General features: G+C 41.7%; 1 protein-coding gene and 1 long non-coding RNA gene across 3 annotated transcripts in view; one reads left to right on the forward strand and one right to left on the reverse strand.

Annotated features, from left to right (window-relative positions):
* BEND5 (BEN domain containing 5) overlaps nt 1-25,931 on the reverse strand; it is a 1,596,389-nt gene that overhangs the window by 1,216,066 nt on the left and 354,392 nt on the right. The gene's annotated exons all lie outside the window — the stretch shown is intronic.
* On the forward strand, nt 571-9,175 carry LOC133387675 (uncharacterized). Its single transcript, XR_009763533.1, has 3 exons — nt 571-800; nt 2,085-2,157; nt 6,850-9,175. It is a non-coding gene; the product is annotated as an uncharacterized LOC133387675 (long non-coding RNA).

Genomic DNA, 25,931 nt, shown 5'->3' on the forward strand with positions numbered 1-25,931 from the left:
GCCTCAGAACCTCCAATGCATTTATTGTTCATGTTCCACGACATAAGGGAACCTCTAAAAGAATTGTGGAACTAGGGCATTCTCCTGGGTCATCAACAAATCCAATGCTGGCAGACTTAGACAGTTATATATGTGTTAGAACACTACTGAGGAGAGGGCTCATTCTGACTCTTGAATCAGTGGTCAGCTCAGGCAGTCCACCACTGTATTTGAATTCCAGCCAGGTGCTCCACTCAGAGAGAGACTAGGTACATCTCTGCCCAGGTCAGCAAATTGTTGGCCTCTGAGTTGAGTGCCTTTGATCTGGTTCCTCGTTGCCTATAAATATAAGCTTTTGTTGAAACATTGTTAGTCTTCACCAGGATGTATTTAGACATCATAATGGAACACTTTCAGGGCAAACTTTATGACCCTCAGCCCCAGCCAAGTTATGGTCTTCTTCAGTTCTGTCTTAGACCAATTCCCTTGAACCACACTGGGTCCGAGATGAGCTTCCCAGCAGAATAGTGTTTCAGCTGTAGTCACTGTCATCCTGTTTGGCATCTCCAGATCTACTCCTGCTGATAGTGTTGATGGATCCAGCCACCACTTCATTTCTCCTTGGACCTTGTCTGTGATCTTGATTGACTGATGTGTACATACTACTATCAGGTCCTGGAAGGGCAAGACAGTCTTTTGCAGCTGCCAAGAGTGAAAACAAGACCAATTCACCAGATTTTTCCATGACACTATCATGCCCAATACATGGGCCAGAGTCATCAGGTCTACCTTGGAAACTGTTAGGACATATCCTGTGAGCTGTAAGATTTTTTGCCTTCTCTCTTGTTGGGAAACATCATGAATTGAGCCATATCCAATATCACTCCCAAGTGTTCTAGGTGTTGCATAGGGTCCAGAGAACTCTTCCAATTGAGAACAACCCCATGAACCTTTAGACATCCCAGTGTGCACAAGACTACTGTGTAGATATTCCTGGCACAAAGATAGTCTGAACAGGATGTCATCTAAATAGGGATACACCCATGGAATGTGCATTTTTGAGAAAAAAATAAATAAGAGGCACATGTTACCAAATTCTTCCAAGCTACACAGGAAGTGGATTGGACTGTGAAAGACCAACCGAAATGGTGTTTGCATTTTGACCAATTTGTAGGGCAGTACAATATCTCAGAGAGGAGGTCAGGTCTCCTGCTCCCCTGGTGCATTCATTATAGCTGCCCAATTTCCCTGCTTTTTAAAGTTTGATAGAAATAACTGTGGGCTATAGGTACATTCTTAAACGGCAAGGTTTTTTGCCTGTTAGTGAATAACCATTTAATTTGTTGTTGTTTCTGGTGAAAATTTACACAGAACTAAAGAATGTTAAGCTTTATAACAGAAATCCTCCAAAGAGTGTATTGCAAACAACTACTTCTACTACACGGCAATTACAGTTTTTGACAAGGACCTGCTTTTATGACTGCCTCTTGACTTTCACAGGAGGGAGACTCATAAGAATGAGAATCCAGATGGATAGGCCCAAAGGCCCATCTAGTCCATCATTCTACTCCCACTGTGGCAGCCAGATGCCTCTGGAAAGCCAAGAAGCACAATATGAGTGCAATAGTATTTTACTGCCTATTTTCTCCAGAAACCGCTATTGCAATGATAGGTTGTACCTACTTGAGATGTGCAGAATCCCCCAAAAAGTTCACTAGCTATTTTAAAACACACATATCTACCCTTTACTATTCTTGAATTTCGCCACCCAAGCAGAAATCCACAAATTTCCCTTGAAATTTTGCGTTTGGCGTGGCAACTCAAGTAGTTCCTACTAAGGATTAGAGAAATTCACTTTCTAATGGATTTTTATGATGGCTTCCTATAAGGACTATGCTTTTTTCCTCCTCTAGGTTTGCATTGGTGAGCATGTCTGAACACACTTCTGTTTTGTAACACATAAGATGAGAAATACAAGGTTCTTTAAGCAATGTTGAAATACTACTATGTTAAAAGTTTTGATGTAATACTAAGAAATGGCAACAATTTTTTTAAAAAAATGAAAACAAATTTAAAACTGCTATTAACTATTATTCTTTCTGGAGTTCTTTCTTAAATGAAAGAGGAATAAGAAAGCTGAGACTGAAGAGGGCCTTTGTTACCACAGATGCTGGACAGGTGAGTCATTTTCAACTATAAGCATAAATTTGATGAGAGGCTTCTTTCTACAATAGCACCTGTATACAGGGCCCATGAGAGGGGGGCAGGGCCCATGAGAGGGGGTGCAGGGGGTACATCTTACCTGGGCCCAGGGTCAAAAAGGGGGCCTGGGAGCCAAAGGAGGGGAGCTCCCTTTTCCTCCCTTTGTTATGTCATTTCCTGCTGGCTCCCATTCTGCAAGCCTGCTACAAATGGTGCTTTTTTTTCTTTCCCCCCTAATTTGTGCAGAAAAGCATAACATTGTTCAAACAAATATTTGTATTTCTGTTGGATTCTGAAAATACAAATAATCAAACTTGAGGATTTTTTTCATTTTTTATGAAACTTACTCTGGAAGAAACTGAGCATGCTCGGTGGCCAAGGTAACAAGAGGAAGAGATACTTTGACCTTAAGAGGGCGTGGTCATTAGGAAGCTAGTTTAACCCTTCCCCTTTAGTATGAAAGGAAAAATGCAGTTTGAGGGCTCATATAAGGTAAGCAGTGTGAACCTTTAAACCCTATCACGATGAGAAAATCATCTCTCCAAAATGTATTCTCACAAATCAGGAGCCCAGAAAAGAAAAGAAAAGAAAAGAAAAGAAAAGAAAGAACGAGAGGAAAATGAAAAAAGGGGTCAACAAACGCTCTTTCAATTTGGATTAAGTGCGGCTTCAAAAAAATGTTCATTGAACTCACCTACAGAATTGGAGCAAGAAGAAACTGTTGGAAACCTCATCCCCAAACAAGGAGCAGTTGATTTGGGTAATCATGCACAGTATTTTGATGAAGGGGCAGATGCAGAAAATGAAAATGGAAAACAGAAAGAAACAGACATACAGAAGCATGTGGAAGTGAATTTGGAAGATAAGAGGAGTAATCATAATGTAGGCCTTGACATTGGATGTATCACAACCGAGTTTCCATCTCAAAAGGAAATAGAAAAGTATGTTACGAATGGTCACATCCCTCTGCCTAAAACATTCCCAAAAGACACCTGCAATCAAGTGTTCTCAGAAAGCATATTGAAATTTCAAAGCACTAATGGAGAACTACATGTAAGAGACTGGCTTGTCTGGAGTCAACAGAAACAAGCTTTATATTGCTTTCCATGTCGATTATTTTGGCACAAGACAGTCAAGACTAGCACTTCTGCGTCTAAGTCTGCACTGGTATCTGCTGAAGGCTGGGATTCAAATGGGAAGTGGTGGAAACTTTCCTACAGGATCCCAAAACATGAAAAAGGCAATAGTCACAGAGAATGTTACCTAGCTTGGCGAGAACTAGAAAGGCGCCTGCTGTCTGAGACAGGAGTTGACATCATCTTAGAAGCGTCAATCAAAACTGAAGCTGTGAAATGGTACAACCTTTTAAAGTGTATCATCAATGTTGTACTCTTCTTGGGAGAACGTGGTCTAGCATTTACTGGTTCATCCCATCGAATTGGTGATTCAAACAATGAAAACTTTTTAGGACTCATTGAATTGCTCTCCAGGTGGGACCCCATCCTTCAGGAACATGTGCTAAGCGTACAGGAGTCACAGAAAAGGAGTGAGCGGCTTCAAGTTCATTATTTGTCCCCTGACTCACAAAATGAATTTATTGTAGAATGCTCGAATCTTGTGAAATAACACATTTTGCTTGAGAGGCAATCTGCAAAGTACTTTGCAATAATAGTAGATTCCACACCAGATTCTTCCCATATTGAACAAACAACATTTCTTTTGAGATACGTACTTTTAAAAGAAACGCAGTATGAGATTCAAGAAAGATTTCTCAAGTTTGCAGATTGTAGCAACAAAAGAGGGGAAGAAATTGCTCAGTTGATAACTGATACATTGAAAGAACATGCTATTCCTCTCAGTGATTGTAGAGCTCAAGGCTACGATAATGGGGCAAATATGGCTGGAAAATACAACGGCGCACAAGCAAAAATGTAAGAACAATGCTCAACAGCAATTTTTTCACCTTGCGGTTGTCACACACTCACCTTATGTGGAAATGCTGCTGCTGAATGCATACCTGAAGCAATAACCTTTTTCGGAACAATTCAAACTGTGCACCACCTGTTCAGTTCCAGTGCTAAGCGGTGGGAATTACTACAAAACTGTATTGGTTGTTCTCTTCATGATATGTCTGAAACAAGATGGTCAGATCATGTTGAATGTGTAAAGCCTTTTGCAGCTCACTTGCCTGGCATTAAATTAGCACTGGAAGACTTCCTAGAACTAAATTTGACGGCCAAAACAAGAAATGAAGTCCATGGAGTTTTATTATATGTGACATCTTTTGCCTGTGTGTTAATGTCAGCCATGTGGTACAAAATATTAGCTGGCATAGATATGTGCAACAAGGTCATCCAAGCTAGAGATGCCACACTGGATGTTGAAGTAGCAAACTTAGAAACTCTCCTCACAGAGCTGACAAAACTTCGAAAGAACTGGAAATGCATGTGGAATGAAGCCAAATTGGTTGCGTCAAACCTAAATGTAGAAATAAAACTCTCCCATAGATGTGATGGAGTTAGGCGCAAGAGGGCAAGGCCACATGACAACAGCACACCTGATGCTAACTTGGAAGAAATGAATGACACGGATGATACTCCAGAAGAGGCCTACTTCAGAAAGTGTGTGTTGTACGTTTTGGTAGACAATGTTATAGCAGGATTAACTGTCTGCTTCAATGCTGTTAAGCAGTTGGCAGAAAAATTTGATTTCTTGTGGAAATATCTCACCATGTCCGAAAGTGATGTGGAGAGAAAAGCTTTATCAGAGCAATATCCTGCTGACCTTAATGGTGATGATTTTGGAAAAGAAATGGAACATTTACCCTCAGTACATAAAGCAAATTTTGTAAATGCATAGTTAAAGCCATTAGATCTGTTGAACTTGTTAACAGAGTACAGACTTGGTGACCTGTTTCCAAATGTTTGTGTTAGCTTAAGAATACTATTAACAATTCCAGGAACAGTAGCTTCTGGAGAGAGGTCATTTAGCAAACTTAAGCTAATTAAGAATTATTTAAGGTCTACAATGTCTCAGGAACGCCTTGTGGATTTGGCCAGGCTAAGTATTGAATCAAACATTGCCAGAACAATTAATTTTCATGCTGTGATTTGAAATTTTTCACAAAAAAGGCCAGGAAAGCTCTTTTTTTAAAGTAAATAGTAAGTTTATCTACTGTGTTTCAATGTGAATTCTTTCTCTTTATCTGTATTGTAGCATAAACAAAGATGTTCAAATCAAATGTGCTTTCTTATCTCTGATCCTCTTTATTTTATTTATATTTATCGTGGAGGGAGTATAAGAGCATAAGGCCTGAAATGCAGAAAATTAACAGAGCGCTCCACTCCACCCCTCTCTTGTCTTCCATACCCTTTTTGACCTTACAGGCTACAGCTCATGGCATAAAACCATAGTGGATAAAAACACAATGACTAATGGAGAAGGGAAGGGCCCCAAAAGAAACTTTGTACCCCCTGATAAAATTCCTCTCAGAGGCCCTGCCTGTATAACATATAGAAGATGTGCAGAAAGCAAGGAAGAGGGGAGAGACTGAACTAGTTCAGACTTCCCATTTATCTCACTGTTCATCTGCTATCCAGTCTTTGAAATTTCCATTAAAACAAAGAAAAAGCAGGTTTTTAGAATTTACTGGGCTGTGATCTCTCCAATCTGTTCACCCTTCATTCCACCACCTTTTGCATAGATATTAATTCCAAAGACTCTTGCAATGGGTGACATTTCTAAATATCTGAAAGTCTTTTTTTTCCCAGCGCACTGACTTCAATATACAGAAGTTGAGAAATATTAATTTCCCCATGGAGATAAGTGAGAAAAATATTGGCTGGGGAAGGGAGGAGAAGGGCAGAAAGATATGCATTACAGTTAGTAAGCAGCTGCATGTAGAAAAGAAAGCATTTTAGAAGAATTTAATGTATATTAATGATGCATTCTATGAAACCAGCAGGATGTCAAACCACCATATCAGCAACATTGCATCACACTACCCTGAATTTTTATGAACAGAACAGAGACAAAAACGTCACTTTAAGAATAGCAGTTTGCCCCACTTCAGTGATATTCATCCTGCTGCTCATTGGAGGACAGCTAAAACTGTTTCTAAAACAGCTATTTATTTGGTAAAGGCTGATACACTCTCCCTCTGGGAATCAAATGCAATGGCCTTTGGCTAAATGCAAGACAAATAAATAGAATAGAACAGAATCAAATGCACACTGCTCACTCAGCACAACATGCAATGAAAAATAAAAAATGCATCTAATTTGAATCAGAAAATTTCATAATCACTGGGAGCCTATACAGAGAGAGTCATAACAGCTATATTTGTTTCTGGAACACACATTCCACATCAGCTCAGGCATTCCAAGAATCTATACTGGTAGCAGAGAGAGACTGTTAAGGCTTGCTGAAAATTTTTAGAAAAGCCAACCCACAGTCCACTGTAAAATTAGAACTCCATTTAGCCACACCAAGATAATTACGCCGTATGGAACAGACATTTGTCTGCTTAAGTCATCTCAGTAACTGCCAAGCTCATGAATGGCTGCTGGGGTGTTTAGGAGGCAACAACCCCATATGCATCATCCTCTGGAGCCCAATATTAGGATCATGGATGAAACTAGTGCTATAATATTTCAACTTTTTTTTCAGCCGTTTGAGAGGGATTACCATTGTCCTGAAACCGGAATCCTCAGATACAGAGTCCTACAACAGTTGCCCTAAGGAGGAGACAGATCCCTGCTATTTCCAATTTGATCTGCTAGCGCCACAGCCTGCATCTTGTCTTTTGAATTCCAAGGAGACACCTCTACCACTGAACTCCTTTGCGAGGAAGACTGGGGTGCAAAATAACAACAACAACTACTACTACTATTATTATTATAAAATGACTGGATCATAGACTCCTTGAAGGATCAGAAAAGCCCTAATTATGTCCCTCCAGAGCGTAGAAAAGAGGGGGAGGGGAAACCTGCCAGAAAAGACATTGATGCTTTAAATGACCAGATGCAGCACTCAGGGGTGGACCTTCCATCTTGACTATCCAGACTACAAAGCTCTGCCAGGTGCTCCAAGACACAGCTAAGAAAATTTAAGTATCTTCTGCCTCAGCTGCAGGACTGCTAACCTTGGTCCTGAATTAGCAGTTTGGTCCTTGTCCAAGACCCTGACCTTTCCTTGCCCTATCTTCCTATCAGTCCCAAAACTCAGGGCCTACAGATTTTCATCTTGCTTAGGCAATCATCTTCCTTTTGATCAGAACTAGAATGGGGGTGAATTGAAGATGTCCTTGAGAAGAGTGTGTTTGTTCTTGCCTTATTAACTGTAGATTAATTAACTTATTTAATATAAGTTAATTAACTTATTAAGTGTATGATGTGGCTGAGAGGTCTTTATGGCTCTTAAACTTTAGAAAAGCCCCCTGTGTACTCAAAGGGCCTGAAGCTCTCTCTACAAAGGCTCACAGTGTAACAACATTTCATGGAATGCCCATGGGACCACATGTCATGGCCATTCCAGGAAGTGGTGTCAAGCTGGGAGTCTGCAGGAAGAGATCATTGGGCTGTGTGTGTGCAAAGGGTTTTCTTAAAGTTCTCTTGACATTTTTTACAGTTCACAAGATAGGTGCAGATGCCAGGGACTGAACTGGAACATCACCCTCTGCAGGAAATTAGGTGCTCCACTACTGAGTTAAGGGTTCTCCCTCAAACCTGGTCCCAGGATAGGGAAAGAGGCAGCAAATGGAACATCCTTTTCAGACTTTGCCATATGGAAGTTCCTTTACAAATCTAAACTTACTGAGAGAACTCTGCTACTGCTTGTTGTTATCTGGATAATCAAATCACAAAGTCCAACTGGCTACCAAAGCAGAACTCTTTTGCTAACTCTAAAATACTTTAAATGCAATTTGTTCAGTAAACTGCAGTACATTAAAATTTTATATTAAGTAAATTATAAGGAAGAGTGCACTTTGCAGAATTAAAAAAAGTGCTCGGTTAACTTATCTATTATTCCTCTGGGAAAGTTTCCAAAGTATGTGGATAGGAAAAATTCTTATAGCTCAGCAAATGATTTTCAGTACCATTTCAGACTGCTTTAAGGTCTTCTCCTACTACTAAAAATGTGAAGCTGTCTGACCACAGATACAATTTTTCTAGATTATACAATCTTATCAAAAACATATCAGTAGAAACAGCTATTAATCTGTTTGGTGACTAGCATTAGAGAATCACTGATCACTGGAAACTATTAAGTACTACCATGTAAAAAAAGTTGTTCTTAATGGAGAGTTGGGGATATGAAGTAAATGGAATAATCCTGTATAATACAGACAGCAGTTCTCTGTGTAGCTCTGGCACCACTCACAAGAGGGAGGTATCAGCAAGCTTGTGGAAACCCCGATTTTGTAGAAGTACAAAAAACTTTAGGGGGGGATCTAAGAAGATAACCCATCCTCAGAGAACACTGAACATGCTCAGTGGGCACATAATGTTGACTTCAAGGGGGGGAGTGGCTAGAATCTTTCACACTGCAACATCTGGTTGCCAGACCCACTTGTATAAACAATGGGTTGTAGCCAACTAAACACTGTTGTATGCAGAATAACTTCCACAAGTGCCACATAATTTTCCTCCTCCTCCCACTCCATACTGTCCTCGTATCCACTCTGGAGGGTTGGAGTAATCCCTATAGCAGCTTTGGGGGACATGCAGGAGGAGGAGAGGGAGAAGTTCCACTGTAGTTGCGGACTTATCTTTTGTGCAGCCCTGACTGAGGGTCCCTGCAGCCCAGAGGGGCCCATCCTTTGGGTGAGAAGGTGGTGCTGTTGCTTCACGATCCATAGCAGTATTGGCTCCTGACAATGCCACGGATCACGAGTTCCCAGATACACACACCCATATAGGCAGTGTGGGCTTCATTAAGACCGCCTGGCCCACCTACCTGTTGCATTAGTGCATCAGTGTGTATGCCCCATGTGCTGAGTACACATGCCTACTGTCACCCAAGAGGGTGGCACGGGCATCCCTAAAGGGGTGGATGCCTCTGCTTCCATCTTGGTTGATGGTAAGCATGCATGAACAGCACACATAGCATGAGCACTGATGCGAGAGGTAGGTGGGGCAAGCTGTCCTATTTAAGCCCCACACTGCCTGTATCAGGAAGGGGGTTGGGCTGTACAGCACAGTGTTGCATGCCTGGGGCAGGCTGGTGCCCAAGAGCTCAGGGTTTATCCACATGGGAGCAAAACATCATAGTAAAAATGCTGCTTTTACCTTCGTTTTCTGTTTGCACAATCCACATAGGGGGCTCAAAGCCAGCTGCAAACACAGTGCTTTTCATTCACACTGAAGGGAAAGGATCAGACATGCACCTTCCTAATGACCACGCAGGCTTGCAGAACAGGAGCCAGCAGCCAATCAGGAAGTGACATGAACAAAGGGAGGAGGAGGAGGGAGTGGGTGTGGAGAGGGGAAGCATCGGATCAAAGCATCTACAAACCCCAAGAGCAGCCTTTTCCAACCAGTGTGCCTCCAGATGTTGTTAGACCACAACTCCCATCAGCCTCAGCCAGCACTGCCAATGGTCAGGAAAGATGGGAATTGTGGTCCAACATCATCTGGAGGCACACTGGTTGGGAAAGGCTGCCCTAGAGATACAGAACTGGAGACGTTTTTACCTTCCCTTTTCAGATTAAAACAGCATGTTTTTACTTCAGATTTAAAGGGGAAAACTGTGTTTTAGCTGCTGATTGCCAGTCACATCATGTGAACCATGCAAATTAAAAGGGGCTGTGAACAGCACCAGACCAGCACAAAATCTCTGTGTGAACTAGCCGTCAGTCACGCCTGGTGCTGACATAGTTTAGTGCATGGAATACAATCCTTAATTCAGTAAACCATTTGCTACAAGTGATTATTTGTGCTGCATAGTGTATGCAAGTGGGAAAACTTTTTTATATAAAAAAGGTATTTTTAATAAGGACATGACAAACACTTAAGCAATACCTTTCTACTTTTCACAGAACTACCATGAAAACTGTAGCTCCAGAACGACATACTTGAATAGAGTCTCAGAAAAATACATCTCCAGCAGCACAATGCTGAGCCTGCAAAACCCACTTATCAACACAAAACTGCATTAAACTCAATGAGACCTATTGGGAGTAAACATGTATAGGAATATCTAGCTATCTCCATGTGAATATATTTAGAACTAGTTTGGTGGTATAATGATTAGAGTGCGGAGATTTGGATGTTGGAGGCCCAAGTTCTTTTTTTGTTTTCTTCAAAGTAAAAGCTCCTTGATTGGCCTTGGGCAAATCACAGTCTCCCAGCCTACTACATGAGCTTGTTCTGGGGAGGGGTGGCATGTAAGTGTGCCAAAGAAATATCCAGTTATGTACAAAACAAGAACTTATTCACAGAAGTACATTAAAATTCTTTTAATAGCAGTCACATAGTTGCCTTTGAGTATAGTATCACAATTCTGAAAGTAATATCAGAGTTACAAATAGTTTAAAAAGTGTATGTAATGCCCCTGAGTTAATGGTACATTACCTGAATGTTTAGTAAGCACTTTTGAAAGCATGAGGCATACTTACAGCCTGCTTGATACTAGTCAGCAGCAGGTATTTCTCCTGCTCAGCTGACCAGACAAGAAGCCCACATAAAGCACAAAAAAGCCACAAGGTGAACTTCTACAAATTACATATATAAAATCTGTTTGGCTTTAGTCATACCTTGCCCAGGGACAGGGGGTGCCAGACAGCATTTACTGCCATTTATATTGCCAAGTCTTTTGATGAGTTAACTTACAATATAACAATAATGTATGTGTGTAATGCCAGCTGTCAAGGTTATGATAATCCCACTTCTGCACTCAAATAATGAATCAAGGCAACAAAACTAAGCAAAATAGAAAGTTCCCATATATTTCTCACTACTTTATCAATGCAGAGAAAGTACATCACGTAGCACACATGTCAGTTCTTCACTTCCGCTGCTGTGGAGAAAAAGCTGGAAAGTGCTAGGCAGAAGTCTCCCAATAAACTGAGAATGCATGTATAGGATTGTCATAACCGATCTTTTACAAATGTTGGAGATAGGTAACACTGCTTGGGAGAAAATCTCCATCCTAAATTCTACAATGAATGGCAGGACTTGTAACAAATCTGACTGAGCCTGCTCTTGCTCATGTAGAAAGCTTTTAGTGTGTTTCTGGACAAAATATGGCTTTTCCCCCCAGCTACACTCAGAAGCACTACTGAGGATGTGATATCTGCAAATTCATGCCAAAATAGCTAAAATGATGCAAATCAAGACTGATTCCTTGTTAATGATTTACCCACAATGTGTAGTACTAGTAGCTATCATGCGCAGTTAAGCTTTCCAAGATGTCTATGACTATATTGATTATTAAGGGGTAAGGTAATCTGGAGATGCAACAAATATTATATTGTGCTATGAAAACAACCCACTATAATATTTTTACAAAGCAATATATTTGTTCAACGTGTATTTTAATATCTTTATGTTCATATTATCTTTTTTATATCTTCATACATTTACATTTGAAAAAAGAAATAAGTATAATGTGTATACAACTACTTAAGTATAGCCACTATGCAAACAAAGATTATGAGTGACCTTGATTATAATCTAACTGTCAGATTACTGTTGCCTCCAAAAAATTCTTAGTGCCAAGAATGCTCCTGGATTCTATAGAGAACACAGAAATTCCCTTGCTCTGTGGGCTTGCAATCATCAACAGAATAGCTGGAAAGGCCAAACTAGGGACTCTTAACTCAGATATTCAGAAATGGAAAGGAAGATAAGATTAGGTTAGGGTGATCCTGTGATGTTCCTGATTTGTAATGTAAATATGGTAAGTGCTGGTATAATATAAGAAATATGGTAAGTGGAGTGAGTGAGGAGGGGGAGTACATGAGCTGTAGAATGCTGGATGATTGGCTGAGTGTTTGAATGGCTGGAAGTATAAATGAGAGGATAACAGTTGAATCAGGGTGGTGGTGTTGTGGTGGTGGTGTGTGGTGGTGGTGTGATGGTGGTGTGTTGTTGGTGTGTTGGAGTGGTTGGTATGGAGAGTATAAGGTGGCTGTTGAGAGAGTGAAATAGGAGTTCTGAGGCAATTATTAAGAAGTAAAGTACATAAGAGAACATATATGAAACCATACACTTGTCAACAAAGTCTTAAGTAATCTTGTTATTTCTAATGCTTAATAAATATTTCTTGGTTTACTAAAAGCCTGATTCTTCAGCTGGGATACACAATCCAGGGGGGATGGCAGAGTAACCAAGGCTGAACAGTAATTGTATCGAATGGTGGCAGCAGCGGAGGAAAAGATATTGTATCCAGTACCACAGAGAAACCCAGGGCTGTAAGCTTCAGTGCAAGAGGCTGCAGGGGGGGTTGGGAATTACCTATACCCATAGACACAAGGTATCGAGATAGCCAGGCAGAGACTAAGGCACAGTCTATAGGCTATAAGGGATACAGAGTGTTGGGTAGTGTGGCCTAGCAGGGGGATCTTTTGAGATCTATGCTAGTGCGGTGAAAGGTAAAAATAAACCTGACATTCCTGACTGGGGGTGACCAGAGGTGGGCTGCACATCATAAGGTGGGCCTGACAGTGGTAAGACATCACTAGTGGTCACAGGTGGGGAAGGACGTCACAGATCCATGAAAGCTTCTCAATTTAGGCCTATTTTTCACTGAGTTTGTAAACTTGTGACTGAATTGTGCTACCCCAAACTGCAGGTGGAGGCTCCCATGATTGAGCGCTCCACCATTTAAAAAAACCTCAGCATGAAGAAAACATGTCAGGAAGACGGGCTCTAGTCTTCCCTTCTCCCTGAAATCTAGTTCTCTATGTGTAAGGATTTCATTATTGTTTTTGCATGAGGAGCACTGAACATGTGCACAGTACACTCCCACCCACAATCTGAAGTGCAGCAGCCTACACACAGTTTATCATCTTATTTATTTATTTAACCAAGGGTGCAGTCCAACTGCTACTTACACCGGGCTGAGGGGCAGCTGGATGTGGTGGAGCTGTGGTGGAGGAGGAAAGCTTTGCCAGGCTCTGCCGGCAGAAGTCCCCCCAGGTGCCACCCCAGCATTGCCAGGAAACTCCGTTGCCATCTAGGCAGAGCTGTGACCCAGCCTAAGCAGCTGGGACTGGTGCAAGTGGAGCTGGCGGAAGGCCCCAAAAAGGGCATTCTGGGGGGGTGTTGGGGCAGAACCGATGGCAGTGGGACTTATGTCACATCCCATGCCCATTTGGCTTGGTCCTGTGGTTCTCTGGCATGGCAGCAGCTATACTGGGAAAAAGGGTGATGGAAGGAAACATTAATTTTGTTTCCTTCTGCTGCGCCCTGCTGGTGCAGCCAGCATCCTTCTCTCCCTGCAGCTACTAGATGGCACTTGGATGTGGCAGCCCCTTCCGCCGACTCCACTTCCACTGGTCTCCCATGAGTTGGATTGCTCTGCCCATTTATATATTGCTTCATCAACAGAAAAGTTATAAGTGGTTTTACAATGAACAATATAAAATATTCATTAAAATAACAAAAACAGATTTTCATTAAAATAATGCTGATAAAAGCAATCATTAAAAACAGGTTCACATAAAATTATATCATAATATCAATAATATCAGCAATTTTAAAGCAATTATACATTTCAAAATTACATGCCTTGGTAGCCTGGTTGAAACAAAAAAGTTTTTAGTTCTTTTAGGGAGCAGTGGGGGGAAGGCACTCTTAAGCATCATCAACAGGTTAGCGACTCTCTTGCAAAAGGCAGAGGCGCCCTGGGACAATTTTTAATAAACAGGAATGCAAAATCTGCATGATTCTGCAGACCAGAGTTTTGGGATCATGCTGTGTGTGTTGCATACCTGAGCAGCCAGACCACCCACTGCAATCCTGGGGCTGTTGTCCAATGTATGCTGTCTCAGTTATTTAAATGGGCATCTATGGGCAGGAATATCAGCCCACATGGTTGGAGAAAAGAGCATAGGAACAGAGTAGCATCTTAAAATGTTTTTGGAAAAACTGCATAACTTTATGGTAAGGGGTGGGGCCTGCACAAACTCCCAACACACTATTTATGCCAGGCTGAGGGGTGTTAGATATGGCAGATCTCCAGCTGAGTCTTGGTTCTCCAGAGATCCTCCGGAGAAGCCCAGCCCAGAGAAAGGGGAGCCAGCAGAAGGGGTGTTCCAGGGATGTGCCAGCAGAGGGACTATGGGGAGGGTTGTTTCATCCAGGTCCTGTTCGGCTGCTTCCTGTGGCTCTCCGTCCCAGCAGCCGATACACCAGCAAAAGGGGTGGCAGAAGCAAACATGCATTTTGTTTCCTTCTGCTGCACCCTGCTGGTGCATTAAGCATTGTCCCCTCCCAGAAGCTCCTGAATGGCAGCTGGATGTGGTGGCCCCTTCTACCAGCTCCGCTCCTGCCAGCCTCCAACTAGATGGATTGCTCTGCCCGTGATAACTGTTAAATATTCAGAAGATATCTGGAGACCTGGAAAAAGCAGTTTCATTTGGAAAGGTTGAAAAATAGACTAGATTAGACCAGAGAGGACCAAGAAAAGAGCGGAAGTGTAAGCAACAAAGGCAACATGTGTAGATCACATGTTCAAGTCCTTTGGAAGTTGAGATATGGATGGAGATGGGACTACAGTAACATAGGAACATAGGAAGCTGACTTGCACTGAAACAGACCACTGATCCATCTAACTCAGCATTCTCTATACTGACTGGCAGCAGCTCTCCAAGGTCTCAAGCAAATCCAGGGATTGAACCTAGGATCTTCTACAAAGCTTGTGAACTACTAAAAACAGTGTCTATATATCTTCAAACAGAAACTACAAATCATAATTTGTCTGCTCTCCTTGCGATATGATTCTTCTAAAACTGAACTGATTAGGCAAAAGGGAACTCAAATTATCTGGGATCCTTATTCTTCTTAGTCAAGCATTCTTTCTACCATTTTATATAGCTCAGAAATAGTTAGTTGCATCACGTTTCTTAGAAAATGTTGTTAAGGTAGTATCTACTTTTTTGCAGAGTTGATTAAAAAAAGGATTATATTGTTCATGATTTTGACCTCAGTTGTGAAGTCTGTCCATAATTATCATTTACTATTCAGCAGTGGCATAAATCCTGTCCCTTGTGTGAGAACAGCCATTTTAATATCTTACTTTCATTCATAATTAATCTTACGAATGCCTTCTGGGCAGGAAGCTATTTCTTTGATTCAAGAATCGAAGAAAAAAATTGGCTTCAATGTTTATTGGACAATTCACTGATCACTTTCTTAAGGTCAGCTCCAGTAAATAAAAAGGATTATGCTGGTACAAGTAGACATAAGATACGGAAAGTATGTATCCATGCCTTCCTCCACACACTCACATAATTTCGATTTCATGAAACCAATTGTTTCTATGTGAATTGGGACAGCCCTCTCCTTTCTGCAGAATATATTGTATCTCTCTGAAAATATATTAGTGATTTCTGAATGGATTGTGAATAGCACTTTAGTGGCTAAGAAAACCGATCTTGCTGGTCTCCTTTTTTCTGATACTAGAAAATGTGCTTTGTAGCTAAAACTATGGTTTGGTGACAAATAATTATTTTCATAATGGAGGGGAAATCACAGGATGTCACAAGAATTTCAGTTGCTCAGTTAGTACATGCTAACGTATGCAAGGAAAAAGTACAGTTTCATTTACCTTGTTAATTTTTAAAAATATATAATAGGTTTTAATAGGAAGGTATCATGTTTGTGTGTGGATATTTTCTGTATGTTTATGAGAGATTCTAGAGACTTAGCTAAAATTTGTCTCTCGAGCAGATGGGTGTTTTAGCCTGAGCTACTATTGTTCTTCCCTCCCTTCAGAAAAGTGGTGAGGAGTGAAAACGACTTACAGCACAGGCCAAACCCAGGATCCACCAGGATGCGTGAGTTTGGAACAGGTGGATCTTAGGCTGTTCCAGCTGACCCATGACTGAACTGGGGCGATGCTGGTATAACATCGTCATCCTGGCTCAGCTGGGGATGTCTCAACTGTGTTTCATATTGTTTATTTTAAATTGTGTTTTAAATTGTTTTTTAAAAGATGTATTTTAAATTGTATTTGTTTTTAGTTACTGTAAACCGCCCAGAGAGCTTTGGCTATGGGGCGGTATACAACTATAATAAAAAAATAAATAAATAAACTGGTGGAACTTAAGCTAGCAGAATTTACACTGGTGTAAGTCCCAAACCAGGGGTAAGGGGAGACTTACACCTATTCCAAACATTTCCACTCAGTCACCTGACCTGGCAATTCAGTGGAACTGAATCAAACTCTATTTTAAGGCTTGTTTTTCCTCTTCCAGGCTCAAACTAGCTCACCTGGTAGTAGCCCCACTTCTGAGTGGAGTTTGGAATAGGGGTAGTTTATTCCAGTTTAATTTAAGGCAGCATAGGTTCCACCAGTTTCTTATACTTATGATTGCTCTGCCTGCCTCTTATTGTGTTGAGATCAACACAGAGTTTTGTTAAGTCCAGTAATATGGGAAAGAAGCATCTGTTCCCTTTATCCCTTCCCACAGAAGGAGGAAGAGGAGGATAAAAGCTTCTATAAAAGTATTATCTTTACATAAGAGAGCATTTCATGAAAGCTTAGTAAAGCTTTTATTTTTTAAAAAAAATCTATGCTACATATCAGGGTAAAGCTGTCCCAAGGTGGCTTATATAGATAAACAAAACAAAACTAGAACACTTATTAAAAAAAAAAACCTCTACACCGGCTTCCTGTGCACTCCTAGGTCTAGCACAAGCTCCTTGATGTTACCTTCAAAGCCCTCCATGTTGTTGGGAAAATCTTGTTTCCTTTATCTCTCTGCTCTTACATTACTAATACTTATTTGCCTATAACTGTCCAGTTCCACCATCCTTCATGACCCCATCCTTCCTCAAAAGAGTCTGCTGTTTAATAAATAATAATAATAATAAACTTTATTTCTACCCTGCCCTTTTTCCAATAGGACTCAGAGCGGCTTACAACTAAAAACAACACCATTAAAACATACAGAGTATATTATTAAAAAAGAATTAAACTATGAGAAAAATTAAAACCATAAAATATAGGTTAAAAACAGTGGACAATTTAAAATAATAAAATCATATAATGTAGTCACCAAACCTATGACACTTAATCCTGGTCGTTCTCTATCCCAAATGCCCGTTGAAATAAAACAGTCTTTACTTGTCACCAGAAAGACGGCAAGGAGGGAGCTGATCGCACCTCGCTCGGAAGGGAGTTCCACAGCCTAGGGGCGGCCACTGAAAAAGGCCCTACCTCGTGTCCGCGTCATATGTGCTTGCGAAGGTGTGGGGAAGACAAGAAGGGCCTCACCTGAAGATCTCAAATCCCAGACAGGTTCATGTAGGGAGATACGATCTGTCAAATAGTCTGGACCTGAGCCATATAGGGCTTTGTAGGTCAAAACCAGCATTTTGAATGGTGACCGGAAACAAATTGGCAGCCAGTGGAGCTGTTGTAACAGGGGAGTTGTATGGTCCCTGTAACCAGCCCCGGTTAGCACTCTGGCTGCAGCTCTTTGTACCAATTTAAGTTTCCAAACAGTCTTCAAAGGCAGCCCCACGTAGAGCGCGTTACGGTAGTCTAAGCGGGATGTAACCAAGGCATGCACCCTAGTCAGATCAGGTAGCTCCAGGAACGGGCGCAGCTGGCGCACCAGTTTTAATTGGGCAAATGCGCTCCTGGATACAGCAGCAATCTGGGCCTCCAAATTCAAAGCTGAGTCCAGGAGTACACCCAAACTGCGAACCTGAGACTTCAGGGGGAGTGCGACCCCATCCAGCACCGGTTGAATCCCTATTCCCTGATCTGCCCTCCGACTGACCAGGAGTACCTCTGTTTTGTCAGGATTTAATCTCAACTTGCTTGCCCTCATCCAGTCCATCACTGATGCCAGACACTGGTTTAGGCCCTGTACGGCTTCCTTGGCTTAAGGTGGAAAAGAGAAATAGAGTTGAGTGTCATCAGCATACTGATGGCACCGAACCCCAAAACCCCGGACAACCTCTCCCAGTGGTTTCATGTAGATGTTGAATAACATGGGGGACAAAACGGAACCCTGAGGGACCCCATAGGTCAATGGCCAAGAGGTCAAGCAGGAGTCCCCAAGTACCACCTTCTGGGTTCGGTCCTCCAGGAAGGAATGGAGCCATCGTAACACAGTGGCCCCAAGTCCCATCTCGGCAAGGCGGCCCAGAAGGATACCATGATCGATGGTATCGAAAGCCACTGAGAGGTCCAGTAGAACCAGCAGAGACACACTCCCCCTGTCCAGTTCTCTGCGTAGGTCATCCACCAAGCCGACCAAAGCCGTCTCTGTCCCATAGCCAGGCCTGAAACCAGACTGAAATGGATCCAGATAATCCGTATCATCCAGGAATCTCTGGAGTTGGGCGACCACCACACGCTCTATTATCTTGCTTAAAAATGGAATATTGGAGACTGGCCGGTAGTTACCTAGTAAAGAGGGATCCTGGGAGGGCTTTTTCAGCAGTGGTCTTATAACTGCCTCCGTTAAGCATGATGGAATTCTGCCTTGTTGTAGAGAGGCATTAACTACTCCCCTGACCCAATCGACCAGTCCCCCTCTGGTACTTCTAATGAGCTGTTTCCCCCTTGCTACCCTCTGTCTCTGGAATTCTTCCCCAGAACACTTGTTCCTTCATCTCAAATTACTTCCTCTTTTATTCCTTTCAAATCTCACCTAAAAATCCACCTGTTCTGTGAGCAGTGGCGTCACTAGGGTTGGTGTCACCCAGTGCGGGAGGGAGGGAGGGGCGTGGTTGCCAGGTGACAAGGGGTGCTCTTTCTCCCTCCCTCCCCACTCTTTTAATATTTCTCACACAGACCTACCTGGGCGGGCCAGTGCGGGTATCCCTTCATCTTGGCGAAGACGAGGTCTCCGGCCTTGAAACTGTGCAGCATCTCAGCAGGCAGCAAGTGGTGAGCAGGCCCCAGCCAGGCCTCAGGCTTCACCAGGCAACCAGGAGGGGGCGTGGACGCTGGCCTCGCAGGGGGAGGGAAGGGAGGCTGAAGGTAAAATGGGAGGGCGCAGCCGATTGGCCCCGCAGACTGCCTCTCCTCTGGGGGTGGGCCCTCGTGGCTTATTGGCTGGGGGCGGGGGTCGCTTCTCTCTCTCTCTCCCCCTCTCTGGCGCGCCCTTTGTCGTTGCTCCTGCTGCTTCCCTGGGTCCCTGCAACTGCCCCGCTTCCCGGTGCCTAGGGGTGGGGCTGCTGTGGGTGTCACCCCCTCGGATAGTGTCACCCGGTGCGGTCAGCACCTCCCACACACCCCTAGTGAGGTATTTGGCTCAACCTCCTAGTTTCCATGCCCTACTGTAACCAACACTGCAATCCAAACCCAACATTCATCAGGATGAGCACATTTGGAATAGATGGATCTTGGGCTGTATCTCATCCCGACTCAGTTGGGACTATGCTGGCATAACTCCCTCTATGCTGGGTCAGCTGGGGCTCAGCTGGCAGAACTTACACCAGTTAAAGTCCCCAAAAAGAGGTGCTCTGGGGGAATGGCAGGATGGGCCAAGGAGAGACACCTATTCCAACCCTCTTTTTGCTCAGTCACATGGCATGGCAACCCAGCAAATCTTATACCAGCAAAAATAGTGGTGTAAAGTTGAACTCTATTTGAAAGGGTTGATTTCTCTCTGTGAGGCTTTGGCCAGCTCAGATGGCCATAGCCTGGCTCCTGAATGAAGTTTGAAATAAGGATACCTTACACTGGCTTAATTTAATCCAGAGTCAGTTCCTCTGGTTTCCTAAAGTTTGCTCTGCTAGTCTATAACTATGGCTAAGCTTATATACAGAGCTTTTCCCAAGTTACTTTTTTGAACTACAACTCCCATCAGCCTAATCCAGTTGCCAGGCTGGCTGGGGCTGATGGGAGTTGTAGTTTTAAAAAGTAACTTTTCCAAGCTCTGCTTACATAAATGAAACAATCACATATTCTTTCCCTGTTTGCCCTGTCTCAACTTCTTCCTCTGTTGTCACCCCATGAAATGTTTAAATGCTTAAATGATAAACTCCTCGAGGCAGGGATCTATCCTCTTGTACTCTGTAAAGCACCATGCACCCTGATGCTGCTAAATAAACAAATAAGTCTATTAAACAATAGTCTAACTCTTTTATTACTCTGCTACTCAACTTCCTGAGAATTCTCATGCCCTCCTTTAACTGACCCAGAATGTGTGCCTTCTCCCTTGAAAGGCAGGCTCTTTTCAAATTCCAGCTCCTTAATTGGCTTACAAAGATGCCAGCTACTTAAATGGGGTTGCTTTTACAACCACCAAACATGATTCCTCACCTCCATCAGTTGCTAGCTCATGATGCTTACTTTTATTCATATTCTAAATTAACTGAGCATGCATTTCTGTGGCACTGTTCTCAAGTATGCACAAAGTTTTCACGTTATTATAGCACACAGGAAAATTGAGCTACCTAATCATAAATCATAACTGGATGAATTTTATCCTTCACATAATGAATATAGGCTCTATTTCCTATGCAAGAGAAGAATATTCAAATCCTTACCATTTTCTTTAGAATGGGCAAAATGGTAGATCAATCTAGGCAGAGGGAAAGAATTCCTCAAGTCAAACCAACTTAAGTTGTATATAATCACTATATATCACGGTTGAATTCTTTTTAGCAAATGAATTTTAGTCAGAGGCAACAATGGCAAACAGGTAATAACCACATTTTGTAGATATTTGGTTCCCCATTAATACATCATTTTCTATTTTAAGTCTGGATGAGCCACTGATGACAGTCATTGGCTCCGATAGCTGTTGCATTAGATGTGGGCCTCAATGTAAAAAGTAGTAGAAGAGACACTACATGTACATTTAAAATACAGTATGAACAATAGAGATCTCTGTCTGGAATGAAATATGTGGTTTTTTTTTAATTTGTAAAATATATTATGACAGGCTGGTAAGACCATCCATAATCTCAGCCACTAAAATATCTGAGCAACTGAAAACACGACTGTACATGCGGACACCACCAAATGGTCAATATAGGAATCAAATTAATTATATAATTGGTAGCAGAAGATGGAGAAGTTCCATACTTTCTGCAAAAACAAGACCAGGAGCAGACTGTGGTACAGACCATGAACTGGTTGTATCGAAAACCAGAGTAAAGGTAAAGAACAACAACAAATTTATTTTATTTATTTTATTTTATTAGATTTTTATACCGCCCGACTAGCATTAGCTCTCTGGGCGGTGTACAACAAAATATAAAAATACAAAAACACCTCAAAATCTCATAATAAAATACAGCATAAACATATGTAAAAACAAGAAATCAGAAACAATTACAACAAAATTTAAAACTAAAACAAGTTACATATTAAAACGGCATAGCAAAGCAATCATAATGCCAAAATACAATTTAAATAACATCCCAGAAGAATATAAAGATCAAATAAGGAACAGATTTGAGGCTTTAAACTTAGTTGACAGAGAACCAGAAGAACTATGGATTGAAGTCAGAGACATTATTAGGGAAGAATGCAAAATACCTCTAGTTAAAAAGAGAGAAAGATGGATGACTGAGGAAATTCTTAAAATGGTTAAAGGGAGAAGGAAAGCAAAAGCATAGTAAGTCAGAAACATGGTCAGAACCCTAAATGCAATAATACAGCAACTAGTACATAGGGACAAATTGTTGACCATTGAACCGCACTGTCACTGAGTTTGTTTTCCATCAAGTCTGAAAAACTGTAGCTAGGGGGAGTTATGTCTTTGCCCAGTCTGGGAACGGACAGCCAAGGCTGTTGCTATGGTAACCATTGCGATAGACTGGGAAAAGTTCTAGCAGCTATCTGTGTTAAGCTGAGTCTTGTGTGTATTGCCTCTGAACTGAGAGGTTGTCTTCTGTGTTTACCTTTGGAGAGAGATGTACCAGAAGGGGGGTAACTGAAGAAACTCTACATGTATTTACTCTTAAGCCGTTGGCCGTAATGTCTTAATAAAGACTCTTAACATGATCTAATGCTCTGAAGAAGTTTCTTGCTCAACTTAACTCCAACGTAATGTATGCTGTTTCACGCAACAACACACACACGTCAACACAAAGAGAACTATTACAATAGTTATTGTATAGAAATAGGACAACAAAAAGGGAAGAACAAGAGCCCTATTCCAAAAGATTAGAGAAATGAAAGGGAAATTTAAACCAAGAGAAGGGATGTTGAATAATCAACAGGGGAGCACACTGACTGACTGAGATGAAATAAAAGGAAGATAGAATCAATACACTGAAGAACTCTATAAAAGAGATGCAAGGATGACTGATACATTCATAGAGGAACTGTATGAGGAAGAACCAGAAATTTTAGAAGGTGAAGTGAAAGCTGCTCTTAAAATACTTGGAAGAAACAAAGCACTAGGAACAGATGGCATACCAACAGAGTTGCTACAAGCGACTGAGACTGAATCTGTCCAAATTTTGACTAAAATTTGTCAAGAAATATGGAAAACTAAACAATGGCCCACAGACTGGAAGTGTTCAATATACATCCCAATTTCAAAGAAAGGGGATCCCAGGGAATGCAGTAATTATCGAATGATTGCCTTAATATCCCATGCAAGCAGAGTAATGCTCAAGATCCTACAACAAAGACTCTTACTATATATGGAGCGAGAAATGCCAGACGTCCAAGCTGGATTTAGAAAGGGAAGAGACACCAGATATCATATTGCAAACGTAAGCTGGAAAATGGAACAGACCAAGGAATTTCAGAAGAAAATCACCCTGTGCTTTATAGACTACAGCAAAGCCTTTGATTGTGTAGATCATGAAAAACTATTGAATTATTTAAAAGAAATGGGGGTGCACAGCATCTGATTGTCCTGATACGCAACCTATACTCTGCACAAGAGGCTACTGTAAGGATATAATATGGAGAAACCAATTGGTTCCCAATAGGAAAGGGTGAGAGACAGGGGTGTATTCAGAGCTTGGAAAAGTTACTTTTTTGAACTACAACTCCCATCAGCCCCAGCCAGCACATGCTGGCTGGGGCTGATGGGAGTTGTAGTTCAAAAAAGTAACTTTTCCAAGCTCTGGGTGTATTTTATCACCCTATTTGTTTAACCTATACGCAGAACATTTCATACGGAAAGTGGGATTGGATCAAGATGGAGGTATGAAAATTGGAGGAAGAAATATCAATAATTTAAGATATGCAGATGATACCATACTACTAGCAGAAACCAGTAATGATTTGAAACGAATGCTGATGAAGGTTAAAGAAGAAAGCACAAAAGCAGGACTACAGCTGATGGTGAAGAAGACTAAACTAATGATAACAGAAGTTTTATGTAACTTTAAAGCTGGCAACGAGGACATTGAACTTGTCAAGGATTATCAATACCTTGGCACAGTCAATAACCAAAATGGAGACAATAGTCAAGAAATCAGAAGAAGGCTAGGACTGGGGAGGGCAGCTATGACAGACCTAGAAAAGGACTTCAAATGCAATGTGTCACTGAACACTAAAGTCAGAATAATTCAGACCATGGTATTCCCAATCTCTATGTATGGATGTGGAAGTTGGACAGCGAAAAAAGTGGGTAAGAGAAAAATCCACTCATTTGAAATGTGGTGTTGGAGGAGAGCTTTGTGAATACCATGGACTGCGAAAAAGACAAATAATTGGGTGTTAGAACAAATCAAACCAGAACTGTCACTAGAAGCTAAAATGATGAAACTGAAGTTATACTTTGGACACATGATGAGAAGACATGATTCACTAGAAAATACCATAATGATGGAAAAAAGAGAAGGGAGTAGAAAAAGAGGAAGACCAAACGAGAGACGGATTGATTTCATAAAGGAAGCCACAGACCTGAACTTACAAGACCTGAACAGGGTGGTTCACGACAGATGCTCCTGGAGGCCATCGATTCCTAGGGTCACCATAAATCGCAATCGACATGAAGGCACATAACAGCAAACAACAAAACAATATATAGCAGCGACTGCCCACACCATGCAACTGATGATTATTTTTAAGTTGCAGCCTTCTGTTTTAGGAGGTTGGCTGCTTACAAGGAAATATATTTTTCAAGGAATGAACCCAATAACAAACATGTGAGTAAAACGAAATTGATTTCAAATAACATTCTATAGATATATGATTATACAGAAACATTATTATGGACAAGAACTTCTCGGACATCTTGGACTACTGCAGCAGTCTGTCATTACCTGCTGGTTAATGTACTGAATTTTAGATGTTTGAACGGCTAAAGATTTTGTAATTAGACCGTTGCCTGCTTGGTGTTACTAAGAGGTACATCAGATGCTACTCCCACTATGAGTGCCACCAAAAACCTCTTCCCTGTCCAAACAATCCATTCAGCAAGGATAATGTTTAAATGCCACTTTAGCACCTGCTAGTTCAGCATCTGAACAGTTTCACATCAGTATGAGCTCCCCCTGGGCTATGTGAAGCTAATGTTCCATCCTTTAAAACCTATGCACAGATCAGAAGCATTTAAATGTTACTTTGATACACATGGATTGCTTGATATAAAATTTTCACAGTAACTGTGCATGAAGATCTATATTTAAGTCAACACTAAGGCTTGAATCCAATGATTACAGGAGCAATCCAACTTGAATTTATACTAGGCTGGGGGGAGTTGGATGTGGCGGACTGCCAGCTTAGCTGGCAGGCTCCCAGCACCACCGGGCTCCAACAGCAGAAGCCCCCCATCCCAGCTGAGCTGCAGCAGTGCCAGGAGCCTGCCAGTACCACTGGGGGTCTGCCAGGGATGGCCAGCCCAGCAGAAAGTGAGCTGGCAGAAGCCGATGATAGCCCCAAAAATGGGGGCAATTCAGGGGCATGACAGGGGAGGAACCACAGGGAGGGATTAACACAGCACCAAGTGCCCCTCGGGGGGCACTTGCAGGTCTCGATCCAGCCCAAAGTTCCACTGGCTCCTTGTCCGCCAGCTCCCCCTCTGCCAGCTTCCCCTGAGTTGGATTGCTCTGCCCCTCAGGGAAGACCTATTGAAATCAATGTAATTGAGTTAGTCAGTGGATCTACTTTAAATACAGCTTAGACACAGCCCTAAGGCTGGGATATTAAGCAAACTGTCCTAGTGAAATATATGTTAAAGAAACTACACATTAGAGGTACTGCAGAATTTGATCTTCTATGCGTGAGCAACCAAGTGCTACATGTTTTGCTTGATAGTCAACTGAGTTGACTACATAATAGCTACTTTAGTACTTGTAAAGGAATGTATGCAATTTTAATTTTCTCGAATAAGCTGAGTTTAAGAGAAATTCACCAGACAGAACTGCAACCACTTGCTATTCTCAAGACAAAGCAAAAATGAATTGGGGTGAGGCCTAAAATATATGGATAAAAAGCCCTGTTGGTGCGATCATACATGATATAACCATTTCCCACACAATTCACAGAGATTACTTAGAGACAAACAAACAAAAAAGTTTTCTCTGTACCAGTTATTACAAACATAAAGAAGAATCTGGTGGAAGGGGAGAGAAATTAGGTGTGCTAATATAGGAAAAGGAGTAGTCAGCAACCTAAAAAAGAAAATAAAGAAGGTTTGGTCT

The sequence above is a fragment of the Rhineura floridana genome, chromosome 6, assembly GCF_030035675.1.
Source record: "Rhineura floridana isolate rRhiFlo1 chromosome 6, rRhiFlo1.hap2, whole genome shotgun sequence".
NCBI lineage: Eukaryota > Metazoa > Chordata > Lepidosauria > Squamata > Rhineuridae > Rhineura > Rhineura floridana.